Consider the following 18769-nt stretch of genomic DNA (forward strand, 5'->3'; position numbering starts at 1 on the left):
TAGAAAATGGAGTAGTTTCTATGCTCTTCTTTTTCCGTAGGGAATAAGGAAAAGTTTCCCATTACATGGAGTAATTTGACAAGATTTTGTTAAATGGTAATTGACATGTGTTTATCATTTATACTAAAAACATTCGAAATAACATGTGGCACGAAGCTGATCACACAAATATATTAAACATTTTACAATTGAATTTGTGTTTATATTACCCTCCACTTATGTAATGGGTTTTGTAAATAGTCTACGTTTAATACTCCTAATTAGTATCTAAACATTCGATGTGACGGGTGCTAAAAATAAGTCAGAGGAACCAAACACCCCTTGTATTTAGACCACTCGTAGTTTAATAATCCCGTCCCCTTCGAACACTCCTGTCATAGCACCGCTTGGTTTCTTCTTTTTGAATCCTAGCGTATGCTTATCGATTAGATACAGTGGGGACAATTGTGATGACTTCATTAGATACGAGAACTCACCTAAATTTCTTGACAGTTATCTAAGAAAAATTTAAATAATACCACTAGTAGAGAACTGACTTTCGATGTGCCCCCATTTAATCCCAGTTTAAAGTAGGCCCGGTACAAAAGGGGTGCGCGGAGCTTTACTCCCAGTTTGTATTTGCAACTGGAACTAAAAATCACCTTTTGTCCCGGTTCAAAAATCAGCCACCCGTGGGGGACCTTTTAGTCCCGGGTGAAAAAATCAGCTACTCGTGGGGGACCTTTTTGTCCCGGGTGGTAAGAATAACCGGGACTAAAAGTCACCCTGTTAATCTCGGTTGGTGTTACCACCTGGGATTAAAGCTCACGACACCAACCAGGATAAAATAGGATCTTTTGTTTCGGTTGGAAACTCCAACCGGGACAAAAGGGTCCCTCACGGGTGGCTGAAAAAGAACTAAAGCCCTCAGACCCTTTTATCCCGGTTGGAAACACCAACCGGGATAAAAGGGGTCTCATTGGCGCTGAAAATCGGCCGATGACCCTCAGCGTCGAACACACGACCCGGAAGAATCTGCTTAGCTCCTGTTCAGGTTATTGCCCTGGTGCGGTTCGCGCAGCGTGCCAGTCAATCTGACCTGTTGATTGACAAGGAAAGAGGAATATTAGATTCCAGGGGTTTCGATCGACTAGAGTTTCGATCTGTCTTGAAGAGCGTATCAGCGAATCGGTCGATTTACTGCAGAGATGACCGGCTATAAGACAGACGATACTCACGTAGCAACTGTAATGAAAACTTCTAGAACAACCTAAACAACACTACAAAAGCAACACTTGGAGTGGATCTAATCGGCTATGTGATGATGAAGGATAAAAATAATAAAAGCTGATAGTTCGTACCTCAAGCTGGATAATTGGTGATAAAAACTAAAATAACAGGTAAAACCTATGACTCTAGTTGACATCGATAACTGGTGAATAAATCTAAACAAAACAACAGCGATACGCCCGAAGTTAAAGCTTACAGAATCGGCCGGAGATCGTGTAGATGCAGCCCTGCCAATCCGTACGAACTCGTGAAAGAAAAAAGGTTTTGGCGAAGTCACTAGCTTGAAAGTAAAGTACGAGGAAAGAGTAGATTTGTTGTATTGATTGATGTGTTGTTTTACAAGCCTCTTAAGGCAGCTATTTATACCCTGTTACAACTGATTTCTTAACCGATTAGAATCTATCTCTAATTTTAAGCGACAACAAATATTTACAAACACAACTCGTATCCGAGTTGGTTATTATTTTCCCACGGGCCAATCTCCATCTTCAGCTAATCTTCATCTTGACCACCTTAGGCCCGTACCGACCAAACCATCCCAACTCCCAATCGGCCATCCTTTATCAACTCCCTTTGCCAGTCGGCCGTAACACTATAGCTTCAATCGGCCGATTCCCAACTGTAGCTTCTAGTCCGCCGCATTGGCCCCCTTTCTCCTTCTTTGACGCCGATTCCAAGCACGTGTCAGAATCCAACATCAACACATGCCTCCCAGTTTCGGAGTAAAACACAACTTTTTGCTTCGAAATTCTTTCAACTCTAACTCCTCCTCCGAGGCGGGCGCAGTGAAAGCCCCTTTCTGTTCCGCAGTCTTCTCTCTGATGATTACAATTTTTCGAACTAGGCGCCTACATGCAAACGCTCTTCCCGAAATTCGTGTAGACGGCGCGGTAAAAATCCCGCCTTTACCCCTCTCTCGAACCGTCTTTAAATATTTGCATTCTCCGCCGCTTCTTCTCCACGAGCTCAGAAACCCTCTTTCCCCGGCGAATCATCTCCCATCGCACTTCGGCGCCCTTTCATCTTCCAGCTGCATCCCTCCAGCGATTTCTCCTTCATCTTCCGACCATCCCATTCCGTTCACTCCAATGGCTTTCATTCCAGAGGTAAATATCCGAAACTTTTTCCTTTTCACTGTTTCGCGCATTTTTTAGATCTGTTCTTAGTTCTCCCTTTGTGTTCTTCTTAGGAACTTAGGCAGCAAATCAACATCCCTATTTCTAATGCACCCGGCCTCATCGGTCTTGGCCCCATGGGGAATCCAGATCCCACTGAATTGATCAACCTGGAAACCCATAGGATCCCTTTCAAGCAGTCACCCATGGATTTAAGCCAGTGGACAGGCGCATTCAGATCTTGGCCGAACGAAACCCTTGGCTGGAAGGAGTGGTTTCAAAGGATGTCCAATTCCAAGAAGGTTTTCTGGGATGAACTAAAAATCGGCAAATGCATAAACTTATCTCTGTCTCAAATGGAAAAGAATGAACCCTTGGTCATGACAACTTCTTATTTCTGGTCTGACACTCTTAATGCGTTCCTTTTTGGACATGGGCCCATGACCCCTACCTTGGCCGACGTCCTAATGCTGACCGGTCTTGACATCTCTTCCCCCGATTCGCCCTTCGATTCTTGATCAAACCAACCCATCACCTAGAAACAAAGGGAATTGGTGGGTGGAAAGGCTACATTGATAAAAATATGAAGACTGGTCCCATCGGCGACAGAGAATACACAGCTTTCCTGATGATGTGGTTAGAGAAATATTTCATCTGGGGCAAAGCAGTTGGCCCTTCCTCCAATACACAGGCTCTAGCCGAAGCCCTAGCAAAAGGTTCTACTATCTCCTTAGGAAAACACCTGCTAGGATCGGCCTATCATATGATGCACCAAATCACCGTCAAGCTGTCATCCGGAGAGCCGATTGGGAACCCTGGTGGTTTATCACCCTTTGGCTTAACTTATACAGGAGCAAGGTCTCCAGGGAACGAGTTGAGACCAAGACGTTCCCGAATATTGAGTTAGAGGAAAACCCAACATTAAGACAGTGTTGCACTTCCTTTGGTGAGGCAGCGTTAGCTTTTCCTGGCAGTAAGTTTACCCCCACAAAGAAAGCCGAGTATTTCAGACGCTTCCACGGCTTCAATGAAGAAACTACAAGCTGGTACCCATATCAGAGAACTGAGCCAATCTTGAAAACCCCGACTGCTTCAATTCAAGCACCAATTCCATTGATAATGAGTTATGGATATTTTGATCAAGCCTGGGATCCTACCAGCAAACTTCTTCTCAGGAAAAGACTCCCCAACCTATGAATTTTACAACCCATCAGTGGCAGCGCGACAATTTGGCCTCGGACAGTTGCCGATTAAGATTTATTTTGCTGGCTGTGTGAAGTTTTGGGAGGAGCTCTCTAGAGGACTTGAATACAATCGGCTGTGCACCTTGACGCCAGATTCCAGTACCGTTGACTTAGCCGACTGGGTGGTGGCCTCCTTTGCTATCCAACAATTTAAGCTATGGTGGGGCGAGTGGAAACAACACCTCTTCTGCACATCTCCTGCAACATATTGTAACGATTTGGACTCCGCCAATATTGATCCAAATGCAAAGGTACCAATCCTTATGGCCGATTTGACACTGTACCCTTTACGCTGCAAGATTACTACCAACTTCCCTCTTTTCCTTGCAGTCTGAAAGCCAACTCCCTCCAACGCGCAGCCGTAGTGGCAGGCCGATAGAGAATCGCCACCCATATACTTCATTTCCAATCATCGGCTTTCAAGCCCCGTCAATTGAAGACATCATCACCGGCCAATTGAAGCAGAAACTGAAGATATCTTCTTCAAAGAAGACAAGCCGCCAGGTGCGCGCCCGCATAGAACCGGCCGATCAATCAGTGGTGCTACCAGCCGAGTCTTCAGCCACACCAACTCTGCCGATCGTCTAGGAGGTCGACCCCCAAGCTGCTACGGAAGCCGGATCAGCAGCTGCATCCTTACTGGTAGAAGCTGTTCAAGTAATTCTATAAGCATCACATTTCTCCAGGTATACTATCAATATTAACTTCCGTCTTCTGTTAGGCTGCGCAAATCCTTCCTGAGTAGACCTCGCAACAATCGGTTGCACCCCAGGCACAGACCGAACCACCAGCAATCCTTTCGGTTGAGGTAATGAATATACATCTTATTCAAGTCTGTCGATCCTTAGTCAAAACTGACCGATTTTTGATGTAGGCTACTCTGGGTACATCAATCGTACCTTTCCAACCGTCATCGGCCGGACGACCCGCAGAGGTAAAGTAACTGGTACTCATCCTCAGATATGACTATTTACTTCATACTTATAGAAACTCTCCTTTTGTTACTCTCCAAGAGGCTGGCCCAAGCACAGCGCCGATCATCGTCGAGTCCTCCTCTTCTGATGAGCCAATCGCGCCGATTCCTGAGTCAAGCGTAGCAATCCCACCATCACAAAGGGAATAAATTCGTTTTAAGCAGGTAAGGGCCTTCGACATCCAATTTAACCGATCTCCACTATCATTGGCTAACCCGTTCCTTCCTCTTTTACTTTTACAGGAGCAAGATACGCCCAATAACAGCCTCTTTTCATTCGCAGTCGCTGTCTCTGATGATGAAGAGGTAGCCTCTCGACAGGTGGCTCTGGGCTCAATTCCCGACGAAGTACGTGCAAAGCTTCAGAGCATCCGAGTCCTCCTTCAGGATGACATCGACCGATTGGTAGAAGACGCCTCGCCGATTCGACAGATCTTCAACGAAATAAAAGGCCGAGTCCCAAAGGACGCAGAAGAAGCTCTTGCACCTGCATCATATATCGAATCAATGTAGATCCCAGTGTTCAGAGCTCTACGGCACATGGCCGATCGTGCTAAGCTGGCAAAGGCACGTGAAGAAGAGGATTCCTACAAAAACAAGCTCAAGAGGTACATCACCGAATTGGCGTACTTGAAAATTCTCACCCAGATATTGTCAGCACCATAGATCGTCTAAAACGGTGTAGGGTAGAACTTGCCAAGTAAATGGAGCAGGTGACAAAAGCCATCACCACCGAAGAAAAGAAGCTCCATGACCTTCCAGCCGTCATCGCTGATCTGAAGCAGGAGAGACAAACTCTTGCCCATGAGGCCATCCGGCTTCACCGCAACATGCCAGAAGTCCTTGGATCGGCCGAAGACGACCAATGGGTTCTAGACTCAGCGGATCAGATCCGCTAGCGGGCGATCATGGCCATCAATACTCTTCTTGAATGAATGTATCAAACGTTGAATTATCTTCTGAATACCTCTGTATAAACATTTAATGCTCCTTTTGTCGTTGCTGTGTGAATACAAACTTGAACGTCTCCCCTTCGCAGCTTTTAGCTCAACGGTCATCTGTTTTGAATAGATGCTTTACTAACTGTTGCCCCTTACCTTTTCTCCTCCTATAAATATGGGGTCTCTACATTCCTCCTAGAAGCACTTGTATCTCATCCATCCTTCTACACTATGCTCGACCATTTTTAGATCCCTAACCAGGCGCCTAGATGTCTTCCTCCTCCTCCGTCAACCAGGTATGGGATCACCCTTGCGCTCCTTGACCAATTCCTTTCGACGACTGATTGCCCGCTATTTTTCCAGCCGACCCAGCTCAGCCCTAATCTTGAGCGAGCTACCGAGATTATGCACTCTGAGGAACCACTGACGCAAGCAGACAGAGATCTGATTGAAGCCCACCGTGAGGAACTTAAGGACCATCTCCCGGCCTACATCAAGAAGATCATGGATCACATCGAAGCCAACAGCTCCAAGAAGCCACCTCAGCCGTTGCTTGAGAGGATTCATCAGTTACCTCGCCAGGTCACCCTCGAAGATGCCATGGTGGATATGGAGGAGAAGAGCACCCGTCTCTTAATAGAACTAGGCCGAGTCCAAAGAGAGATCAATAAAAGCAAAGCCTAGTTGAAACGTAGTTAATCATGTTGTAACTCGATAGATGTATTGGTACTTTTGGTCTAAGGGCGACTTGTACCACGGCGGCCATGTATCCGATCACCGTACCGAATAATAATCAGCCTATTTCATCAGAGGTTTCGTCCTCAAGGCGATGCCTCCTTGCATCGGCTATATAAGCACAAGTCAATAGGAATCGGCCATAATGACTCGATACACTAAATCGTTGGTTAAGCGTCTACCCATATGTTGGGATAGTATATTTTCAAATATCTCCCATTTAAGGCCCTTGTAAATTCCTCTCCTTCGATGGTCTAATATGTATGCATTTCCTGGCGTGCACCAACCGATTTTATACGGCCCTTCCTAAGTAGGCGACCACTTGTCGTATTTGGGATCCTTAGACCCTATCGACAGTACCAATTTCCATACCAAATCCCCTTGGAAGAACTGCTTGACCTTGACCTTCTTGTCATACCACCTGGCAACTCTTTTCTTATTCTCTTCAATACTGATCAAGGCCCTCAATCACTGACCTGCCAAATCGTCGAGCTCCCCTTTCATGAGGAGAGAATAATCGTCGGCCGTCAACTGATCTTGAAGTGACGTGCATCTAGACCCCATCCTCAACTCCCAAGGTAGTACCGCCTCATGTCCATACACCAATTGATAAGGAGATACCTTAGTAGCGCCGTGGCAGGCCATCCTGCAGGCCCACAAGGACTCACTCAAAGTCGTATGCCATCTCTTTGGTTGCTCCTCTATCTTCCTCTTGATCAACTTGATTATCCCCTTATTGGATGATTCGGCCTGACCATTAGCTTGAGCGTAATACGGAGAAAAATATAGCAACTTAATTCCCATATCGGCAGTGAACTCCTCAAACTCTCCTGAAGTAAACATTGTTCCCTGATCGGTCGTAATGGTCTGAGGAACACCAAACCGATAGATAATGTGCTCCCTTACGAATTCAATCATGACGGCCGACGTCATGGTTTTTAGGGGGACTGCCTTCACCTATTTAGTAAAGTAGTCAGTGGCTACTATTGATGCAAAATCCTGAAGGTGGTGGACCCTGCATCACCACATGAGGACCTGGGAGATCTGCTTAACTCCAGTGCAGAATCCAAATCGGCGCGCATGGTGTGCGCAGGCGTGCCAGTCAGTTTGACCATTCAACTGACAAGGTGGAGATAATTCTCTCGAAGTTCGATGGAGTCGGCCGATCGGACCGATTTAATATAATTTACAATAGCCATCAGCCATACGGCCGATAGGAAACACGATGCTGTTGAGTTGTTGCTCCACCATAGCTAGAGCCACAAGCCGATGAGATCTAAACTAACATCACCACCAATATCTCTAGATGAAACCACAGCGATGCGCCCGGTAGTTGCAATCTAGAAATATTTAGCAGGATGTTAATCTGAACCCCACCACCCGATGAATCCAATCATAACGAAACTTAATCCCAACAGCACTCGAAGGGCTAACCAGGATTAAGATGCAACAGGCTATTAAACGATCTGTCATCTATAATGAACCGATCTAAAGCTAATTAAAGAAAACTGAATGGCAAGACGATAGAACAGATAAATATCAGCCGATGCAGACTTAATCAAGGCAGGATAACTGGTGAATATCGTAGATCAAGACAGAAGCGATGCGCCGTAAGTCAAAGATCCAAGATACTCGATAACTGGTAGATGAAACTAGACGAAACCACAGCGATACGCCCGGTGGTTAAAGCCTAGAACACCTGATGACGGAACTTGCAGCTCGCCGGAGATCGAGGTCGATGCAGCCCAGCTTGCTAGAAGGAACTCGTCGAGAAGCTACATTACTCCTACTCCTAGAGCAATAGCGTGAAGCCGAAAGGTAAAGGTAAATATGTTGTATTATTGATCGTGTGATGATAATTACAATGGCCAGGACCCTTAATATTTATAGGGCGGATGGCCTTTGACGTTACATAATTGGCATTTTAATCACGTACAAGGCAAGTCACGTACACAATATTTTCTAATCAAAACTCTATCTCTAACTAACCCAACTCTATCTCTAATCAAGCTTATCCCTAACCAACTCTATCTCCAGAATATTTTATTCTATAAAACAACCTCCCGTACGTGCATGCCAGACTATTGGAACTCTTGCCGTACACATGTGTGCGTTGACTTTAATCTTCTAGCTTTCTTGCTTTCTCTTTCTTCATGCACTTGTTCCTGATCTCTACAGCCAGCTCGCAAATATCCTTAGTTAGGAGATTTCGTCATGTTTTGCATCATCGGTCGATTCTTTCCTTTCACAGCATATTTCCAAATTTTGGTATTAACACAGGCCCCCCCAGTTTTGGAGTATGAAGGCTTCATGTTCCGAAACTAACTATAGAAGTCCGATAATTCGGTGTCAACACAGCCCCCCAGTTTTGGAGTATGAAGGCTTCATGTTCCGAAACTAATTATAGAAGTCCGATGCTTGCCTTTAGAGCCAATGATGTCTGATTGCAATATCCAAAGCCACATTGACTCCTCTTGAAATATAAAGAACCCCATCGGCTTGATGCCTTGATCCCACTCTGAGCCGATAAATTCACCGGCAGTAGAAACAATAGATAAGTTTTTGTGTCAACAGCTACTAATATGAAATTATTTCCCTTGCTTGATGGAGGATAAATCTGTCCGATGAGGTCGATTCCCTAACCGCTAAACGGCCACGACTTAATTATTGGGTTCATAGCCGACGTTGGTGCACATTGCACATTGCCGAATTTCTGACAATCCTAGCATCCCTTATAATACTTAAAGCAATCCTCGAGTATCGTCAGCCAGTAATAACCATTGTTTCTAATCATCCACTTCATCTTGTGAGCCGACTGATGTGCCCCACATACACCTTCGTGAATTTCTCCCATCAGGACCTTTGCTTCTTCTACCCCAAGGCATTTGAGTAATACTCCATCAATCGTCCGGTAAAACAAGTCATCTTCAAGTAATACATATTTTGTGGCCTAAAAATGTACTCGCCGGTCCACCTTCTTGGACGGGTCTTGTAAGTAATCAACGATCTCCCTTCTCCAATCATCGACCGTGAGCTCCAGGGTCATGGCACCTTGAATCGGCCGATACCCGGGAGCATGTTGGGCAAGCCTATTGGCTTCTTTGTTGTAACCCCTAGGAATATGCTCAATAATCGCAGACTTGAACTCCTTCAATAACTTGAGGCAATCTTCGTAGGAAATCCTCAAGATATCATCCTTGCATTCAGACTTTCCGGTTAATTGATCTAGAATGAGCATGGAATCCCCAAAAATTTCCACCGCGTCAGCTTTGACCTCTCTCAATAATTGGATACCTTTTAGAACAGCCCGATACTCCACTTGATTATTAGTAGCGGACGCCTCAATTGGCAGAGAAAAATCATAACTTGCCCCCCGAGGCAATATGAAGATGATGCCGATTCCCGATCCGACCCCACACGAAGACCCATCAAAGTATAGTGTCCATGGAGCTGGTTCGACGACAGTAATTTCTGGTCCATAGTGCTGGGCTAAGAAATCGGCCATTACTTGGCCCTTGACAGCTTTGGCCGATTCATACCTCAGGTCGAACTCTGAGAAAGCTAGATTCCACTTTCCAATCCTTCCTTTCAAAATCGGCAATGACAACATGTACTTGACCACATCATCTTTGGATACGACTATGCACTCTGCTGATAATAGATAGTGCCTGAGTTTGGTGCATGAAAAATATAAACAAAGGCACAGCCATTCCACCGGAGGATATCTAGTTTAATGTCCAGGAGTCTCCTGCTGACATAATAGATTACTCTTTCTTTTCGTTCAAATTCCTGGACCAGTGCTGACCCAATAGCTCGTTCATCGGCCGACAGGTATAATTTGAATGGCTTGTCGGCCTACGGCGGAACCAATACTGGTGGCGAGACTAGGTACTGTTTGATGTCGTCCAATGCTTTCTGCTATTCCTCACCCCATACAAATTCTTGATCGGGTTTTAATTTCAACAAAGGGGTGAAAGCTTGAATACGCCCGGACAAGTTAGATATGAACCGTCGGATGAAGTTAACCTTACCGATTAAGGACTATAGCTCAATCTTGTTCTATGGGGCCATGACTTTTTTGATAGCAGCTATAATTTTCCGATTGATATCGATGCCTCGTTCGTGAACCATGAATCCCAGAAACTGTCTAGCCAAAACGCCGAAGGCACACTTGTTTGGATTCATCTTTAACTCATGCTGCCTTGTGCATTCCAAGACTTTTCGCAAATCGGCCAGATGTTCCTGATACCCCTTTGACTTAACCATGACATTGTCAATGTAGATCTCCACCACGACACCAATAAGCTTGTGGAATATATAATTCATAGCCCGTTGGTACGTAGCTCCAGCATTTTTTAAACCGAAAGTCATTACTAACCACTCGAACAAACCGAGGTGGCTTGGGCATCTGAAAGCCATCTTTGAAATATCTTCTTTGACCATTAATACCTGATTGTACCCAGCATTACCATCCATGACGCTGATGACTTTGTGTCCTGCGGTGGCATCTATTAAAACGTCAGCCGTCGGCATCGGATATCCATCCATCGACGTAGCCTGATTAAGATTCCTGAAGTCAATGCACACACGTAGCTTTCCATTTTTCTTGTATACGGGCACAATATTGGAAATCCACTCGGCATAGTGACATTGTCGAATAAACCCTACTTCAATTAGTCTTGTAATCTCGGCCTTTATATCAGGTAAAATTTTAGGATTACAACGTCTTGTAGGTTGCTGGTACGGCCGATACCCTAGTTTTATAGGCAATCGGTGTTCGACGATGGACCGGTCTAGACCAGGCATCTCATGATACTCCCAAGCAAGGCAATCTTTAAATTCTCGTAATAGACTCGTTAATTCACACTTATACTCGGGTTCTAACCTAGCACTAATATACGTCGGCCTTGGCTTGCTGCCGTCTCCAAGGTCCACCATCTCCAATGAATCGGCCGACATAAACCCGTGCCCGAGCTTCCCATCTTCTCGGACGAACTGATCCATTTTAACTTGATTCTTTTGAGCCGACTGCTTGGATCGGCTGTAGACTGAAATCGAACACCTTTAGGAAATTGATGTCCCAAACCTTGCCAGATATGCATCTGACGTGATCACAGCTCCACTGTTGTGCGTCGGCCGCGGCAACGCTGTAGGCGGAATCGGCGGTGACTACTTCGATGTTGTCGCCGACCCATTGGACAAGGCATTGGTGCATCGTAGACCGAATGCAGCAGTTTGTGTGGATCCAATCTCGCCCGAGCAACATGTAGTAGGAGCCTTTGCCATTAATAACAAAGAAAGTGGTGGGTAGGGTCTTACTTCCGATGGTGAGGTCGACGCAAAGTGCCCCCTGGGCCGGAGATACATTGCCTTCGAAATCCATGAGCATCATATCCATCTTGGTTAGATCTTCTTCACCTTTGCCCAACTTGCGGAACATAGCATATGGCATGATGTTCACAGCAGTGCCTCCATCTACCAATAGCTTGGCGATTGGTCATCCATTGACGTGTCCAAAGGAATAGGTTGAGATGCTGGCGTTTTTCATCCTTGGGTTTCTCAAAAGTGGCGGTCATTGGCTCCATAGCCAATTGTGCCATTCGCTCCTCTATCTCTATCGCGTCGTCTCGATCGGCGGGAGCCATGAACTCCATCGGCAAAATGAACACCATGCTGACGTCAGCTGCCGAATCAAGATCGTTGTCTCCTTCACCGACTTTTCTTCTGGGGCGCCAAACTCGAGACATGTCCCCTTTCTTATCCATCGCTTGTTTTTGTTCTTCTTCCTGCTGCTCCCATTGGCGCAGACGTTGGACCCTTCGTTTCTAGGACTTAGTCAAACCGTCTGGGCACCATCTAGGGTTTACTGGTTTGCTTCTCAATTTTGTGCGCTCCCAGTCTGGCTCTCGCCCTAGGGGATTCTCATCTGAGACTCTGGCGTCGGCCATCTCTCCCAGCCGAACATGTGTGCTGGTCCTGCCCCCCAGCCGATTATGCTGGTCAACTCTGCCCCCCCCCCAGCCGATCACGCTCTGAAACGAGCCAATCTTCTTGCTCGTGCCTGTTTCTGCTGATCGGCTCTAGTCTTCGATCCCTGGAGCGTGATCTCTTGAACGGACAGCTGCTGCGATACTGGTCGTTGCACTCGGGGCAGTTATCGACCGACGGTAATATGAGGTTATTCTCCCAGCAGTGGATGAAAAACGGGCACCTCCAGTGATCCTCGTGTCGGCGCATCATCTCCTCGCGGCGTCTTGAATCTTCCCGCTGCCGCTGATACTTGTTGAGTAAGTCTTGGGAAGTAATAGGTTGACGTGGCCTTTCTGATCTTTCACCTTCGTCTTCCATCCGTCCTTTTCCTTTGACATCCTTGACCGTGGCCTGATTTCTGGGATCCACACTTTGGTCAGCACTTTGGTTTGTAGTGCGTTTCTTCCTATGTCGACCATGTTGATGGGGAAGGGGTGTTGATCGATCTTCATCGGCTTCACTGGTTTCACTGGAACCTCGAACTTTAGTCTTCCTTGCTCAATGGCCGACTGTATCTGTTGTCGGAAGATCTTGCACTCATTTGTGTCGTGGGATGTAGCATTGCGCCACTTGCAATATTTTATCCTTTTGAGTTGCTCGGCCGACGGAATGGTGTGGTAAGGCGAAAGTTTGATCTGCCCCTCTTGAAGCAGCAAGTCAAAGATTTTGTCGGCCTTTGGCGTGTTGAAGCCAAATGTTTCTGGTTACTTCTTTCCAAACGGGCACGATATCGGTTTTTTTCCTTTTACCCACTCTGCTAGACCGATTTCCGCCTCTTCTTCTGATTCGGACCCTTCTACATGCGCCACCTTTTTCTGAAAGTTCCTTTGTTGGTCAAAGGGGTGTATCTCTTGCCCGGACAGCCGATGAACGACTTGGCTTAAGCTTTCGAACTCTTGGGAGGCGTACTTCTCTTTGATGTGCGGTAGGAGTCCCTGGAAGGCGATTTCGGTCAGTTGGGTGTCAGTCAAGACCAAGGTGTAGCACTTGTTCCTAACTTCCTTGAATTGCTGTGTATAGCTGGCCACCTACTCGTCACTTCTTTGCTTGAGGCCGGTTAGGTCTGACAGTTTCATCTCGTGGACCCCCACATAGAAGTATTTATGGAATTGCTTTTCCAAATTGGCCCAGGTAACAATGGAGTTGGCAGCAGTGTAGTGAACCACTGGAAGGCTGATCCGAACAGGGACGACGAGAACAGTCGCACTCTTAGAGCATCTTGCGTAGCGGCCTCCCCGCAGTGGATGACGAATCTATTCACGTGCTCCACCGTTGACGTGTCATCCAGGCCCGAGAACTTGGTGAAGTCGGGGACTTTGTATCGATGAGGGAACGTCAACAGGTCATAAGCAGGTGGGTATGGCATCTTGTACGTGTAAGTTTGTATTTTTGGTTTCAACCCAAACTGATCTTGAATTACCTCCGTTATCCTTGCGGTCCAATCCACCTGCTGCTGATGCACGACCGGTTGAGGAATCGGTACATGCTGTTGGACTGGCGGTGCCACGATTGGGTGATGGACCGGAGTATGCTGCAGATTTTGTGGTGGGGCTGTCGGTTGAGTAGCCGATGGTTGCTGACGTAGGGGATCCGCCGTTTCATCGTACAATATCATCAACGCTGCAATTCTGAGCGGTTCTGAAGCGCCTACCCCTCCGCCGATCTCTGAAGTGGCTGGCTGGTATTGCGGGGCTGTCGGCCGAGTAGTCGAGTTGAATAACGCCTGGACTGGAGACTTCCCATAACTGTTTGACGGATCTAGACCGGCGGTTGTTGCTGCTACCCCCATGGCGCCAAGTTTGAGAGTGGCGGTTGTACCGAGGAGATTGGAGTGCAATGAGATGGCGCTTGCGATTGGTAGAATGATGCGCCGTTGTACCCTAGGTGCATTGAAGTGTTGTACCCTCCATGTTGCATCTGCATCGGCTGAGGAGCCGAGTGAGACGCGTTTGGCACCGCTGAGAATCCTCTAATTGGTGCCACGATCGGAGGGGCATAAGCTGGTCCCTGATACCCCTGAGCTGCGCTGCTGACCAAGGAACTGATAACAGCGTTGTACACGGTATTGGTCATCACCGTGGACTGGTCAATCATAGCCTGATACACGGGCTGTTGAATCATCTCAGACATCTTCCCTGAGTCTTCGGCGATGGTGATATGGCGGGAAGTGGGGAGAGGAGCTTTCTTGACGGTCTCTCCGCTTCTGATACAACTGAAAGATTGCAGGCATGTCTTCCTGTATTCTTCTATAGCCCTCGCCACTTCCTCTTCTTGATCGTCCTTGAGATCTGCTTCCGTGACTTCGATGATGTTATCTTCGGAGATCTCAGCAGCCTTCGACATGTTGGATCTTGTTTCTGTCGCACCAGGCATGCCAAAAGTGTGTTGGTGCTGAAAATCGGCCGATGACCCTTAGCGTCAGACACACGACCCGGGAGAATTTGCTTAGCTCCTGTTCGGGTTATTGCCTTTGTGCGGTTTGCGCGGCGTGCCAGTCAATCTGAGCTGTTGATTGACAAGGAAAGAAGAATATTAGATTCCAGGGGTTTCGATCGGCTAGAGTTCCGATCTGTCTTGAAGAGCGTATCAGCGAATCGGCCAATTTACTATAGAGATGACCGGCTATACGACAGCCGATACTCACGTAGCAACCGTAAGGAAAACTTCTAGAGCAACCTAAACAACACTACAAAAACAACACTTGGAGTGGATCTAATCGGCTATGTGATGATAAAGGATAAAAATAATAAAAGACGACAGTCCGTACCTCAAGCTGGATAACTGGTGATAAAAACTAAAATAATAGGTAAAACCTATGACTCTAGTTAATATCGATAATTGGTGAATAAATCTAAACAAAACAACAGCGCTGCGCCCGAAGTTAAAGCTTAGATATTACTCGATAAGCGGAACTTACAGAATCGGCCGGAGATCGTGTAGATGCAGTCCTGCCAATCCGTACGAACTCGTGAAAGAAAAAAGGTTTTGGCGAAGTCGCCGACTTGAAAGTAAAGTATGAGGAAAGAGTAGATTTGTTGTATTGATTGATGTGTTGTTTTACAAGCCTCTTGAGGCAGCTATTTATACCTTGTTACAACTGATTTCCTAACCGACTAGAATCTATCTCTAATTTTAAACGACAACGAATATTTACAAACACAACTCGTATCCGAGTTGGTTATTATTTTCCCACTAGCCAAACTCCATCTTCATCTAATCTTCATCTTGGCCCACCTTAGGCCCATACTGGCCAAACCATCCCAACTCCCAATCAACCAGCCTTTATCAACTCCCTCTACCAGTCGGCCAGAACATTGTAGCTTCAATCGGCCGATTCCCAATTGTAGCTTCTAGTCCGCCGCATCGGCCCCCTTTCTCCTTCTTTGACGCCGATTCCAAGCACGTGTCAGAATCCGACGTCATCAGGTCTTTTATCCCGGTTGGTATTACAAACCGGGATAAAAGGATCCCCATGTGTAGACTAAATCCTTCAGATACTTTTATCCTGATTTGTAATACCAACCGGGATAAAAGGGGGTCTTTTATCCCGATTGGTGCTTCCAACTGGGATAAAAGGATTCCCCACGAATTAGTATAAAAGGATTGGATCCCCTATATCGTCAGATGTCGTGTGTAGGTGGGATGGCAAGGAAGCTACGCGCGAGGCTTGAGGTCGTGGCTCGAATCCACGAACCGCGCACGCGCATATTTTGCGTGAAAATCGCGTGACTTGTGACCTGTGACTAGTGACTTGCGCGTGTAGGGAGGCCTCCCTGGGACCCCGGGAATTTATTTATTTCTCAATTTTTTTTGCAAAACTATTTATCCCAGTTGGTATTACTAACAGGGTTAAAAGGGGGCCTGTACCGCGCCTGGCGTGGCAGCCCATTTAGTATGCCAACCGGGACTAAAGGGTGTCTTTAGTCTCGGTTGAGGGACTTGGGATAAAAGACACCCCTTTTGTCTCGATGGCTTTATCCCGGATGATTTTTTTAGAGATTTGCACCCTTCCAACCGGGACTAATACTCAGTTTTCTACCGGTGTAGATACTACCTCCGATTCGTTTTATTTGTGACTGCAGGCCAAAAGTCTGGTCGGCAACATCAAATATTATGGACCGGAGGTAGTACCTTGGAAAATCATGTCCACGTATATTATAAAATTGAAGTTGGAAGCAAAGATCATTAGTCTTGTGATGTTCATGTTGATTTTATCAATCACAAGCTCTACCAGCCTATTCATTTTTTTTTCGAAATGGAGAGAGCTTTATTACTTAAGAAGTATCATTACAAACGAGCGCATTAACACACTTAGGAACATGGGAAAAAGAAACACAATACTGGTCCGAACGTAGGGCTAGATGGGCTAACTCATCGAAGTCAGCCTCATCATCGGCCATCATCGTCCTATTGCCGGCATAGGCACGGGCGCCACCGACCAAGCCGCGGCCGCCCACCGCCAAGCCACGGCCAGCGGCGCCCAGGCCACGGCCGGTTTTTTCTACACCGTGCGGCGGCCGGCGAGGTGGCGGCGGCGGCGGCGGCGGGGGCGTCACATGACGCTGCACGAGTTGGCGTTCTCCTCGTTGAACATGTTGTTGTACGACTCCTGCGGCGGGGACGACCGGATGCCCGGCGGACCGTACATGAACTCCGTCATCGGCGGCGGCATCATCAGCGGGTACACGTACGACGCCCAGTCCACGGCCGGCGGCGACCAGGCCGGCGACGCCAAGGCCACGGCCGGCGGGGCCCAGGCCACGGCCGGCGGCGCCCAGGCCGGCGGCGCCCAGGCGGGCAGCGCCCAGGCCGCCGGCGCCCAGCCCGGCCGCGCCCAGGCCGGCCGCGTCCAGGCCGGCGGCGCCCAGGCCGGCCGCGCCCAGGCGGGCGGCGCCCAGGCCACCGGCATCCAGGCCACCGGCGCCCAGCCCGGCCGCGTCCAGGCCGGCGGCGCCCAGGCCGGCCGCGCCCAGGCCACCGGCATCCAGGCCGCCGGCGCCCAGCCCGGCCGCGCCCAGGCCGGCCGCGTCCAGGCCGGCCGCGCCCAGGACATTGACGGCCGCGCCCAACCCACGGCCGCCCGCCCCCAGCACAGGGTCGCCGCCGGTCGCCTCCAAGTCCTCGACGGCCACGGGTTCCGCACCGTCGGCCATGGGCGGCGACGGGTGGAACGGGCGCTCGAGGCCGGCGACGGAGGAGGAGAACCAGGCGGTGGAGCCGAGTCTGGCGCGAGGGTGGCGGCGGAATCACCGGCGGCGCCCAGGCCGGAAGCTGTACGGGCGGCGGCGAACGGGCGGAAGAACAGGAGTCGCGGGCGAAGAACAGGAGTCGCGGCGAACGGGCCACGGTTGTTTTTTTTTCTTTCGGAACGGTACTGTAAAGGGTGGCATTGGTGGGTAATTTCTACCCAACTCCAAGAGGGGTTATAAAAGTTGTTTTTTGAGAGCACCCTTTGAGGAGCTCCAGGAAAATCTTGGAGTTGCCCCTCAGATCCACATTTTTTTTGGAGTTGGTATAGTTGGAGCTGAAGGTGTTTGGCAAGATGAAGCTGGAGTGGAGCTATTTTTTTTGGAGCGGAGCAGTCCCAAACATGCCCTTATTTTGCTCTCTCCTAACCTTGGCAAAGTTCAAGCTCTGCAGCTGCTGACTCTCATGCACATATACTGTTGTTTGACATTACACGAATCTTTGTAGCTAGACTCTATCTAGTTCTTTTCAGATAGGGATGGATTCGGATCGAATACACATGTAATCGAATTCAAATATCACTGTTTACCACATTTCAATTCGAACTCAGATACGAATACAAATATTATCGAATATGAATACAAAACAAATAGTTCACATTCGGATACTTACTTGATTTGGAATATAGCATATAGCGTTGTAACGAGTATCAATTTGCTTTATTATTAATTTAATAGTCGATAAAAAATTATGCTACAAGAGTAAATAATGAGTATATAATACATAATAGATAGCTTATTGAAAATAACATGTTTACTAATAAATATTTAAATGATTGAATAAATTGAATAAATATAAATAAATATTTCCATAAATATAAAATACATCATTATCTTATTAGCAATATTAAAATTAAAAATATTTGTAATTAGTAATTATTCAAAATAAGTTTTAGATGGTTTTATCCGATACTTTATTCTTCTTCCGAAATATGACTATGTCGGATATTCCACAATTTTATCGAATCTAAAATCGGATGGAGAAAAAAAACTGAAAACTAAATCGAGTTTGACATCCATATTAAAAATAATTATAAATATTAATATTGACATTTTTGGCAATACGAATACAGATTTCTATACATCCATATCCATCCCTACCTTCAGGTTTCACCTTTCCATATTTACTCTCGGGCTTCTTTACTACTCTCTCTGTCCCAAATTATAAGTTATTTTAGATTTTCTATGTATATAACTTTTGCTATATATCTAAATA

This window comes from Setaria italica, chromosome VI (assembly GCF_000263155.2).
Source record: "Setaria italica strain Yugu1 chromosome VI, Setaria_italica_v2.0, whole genome shotgun sequence".
In the NCBI taxonomy this organism is placed as follows: Eukaryota; Viridiplantae; Streptophyta; class Magnoliopsida; order Poales; family Poaceae; genus Setaria; species Setaria italica.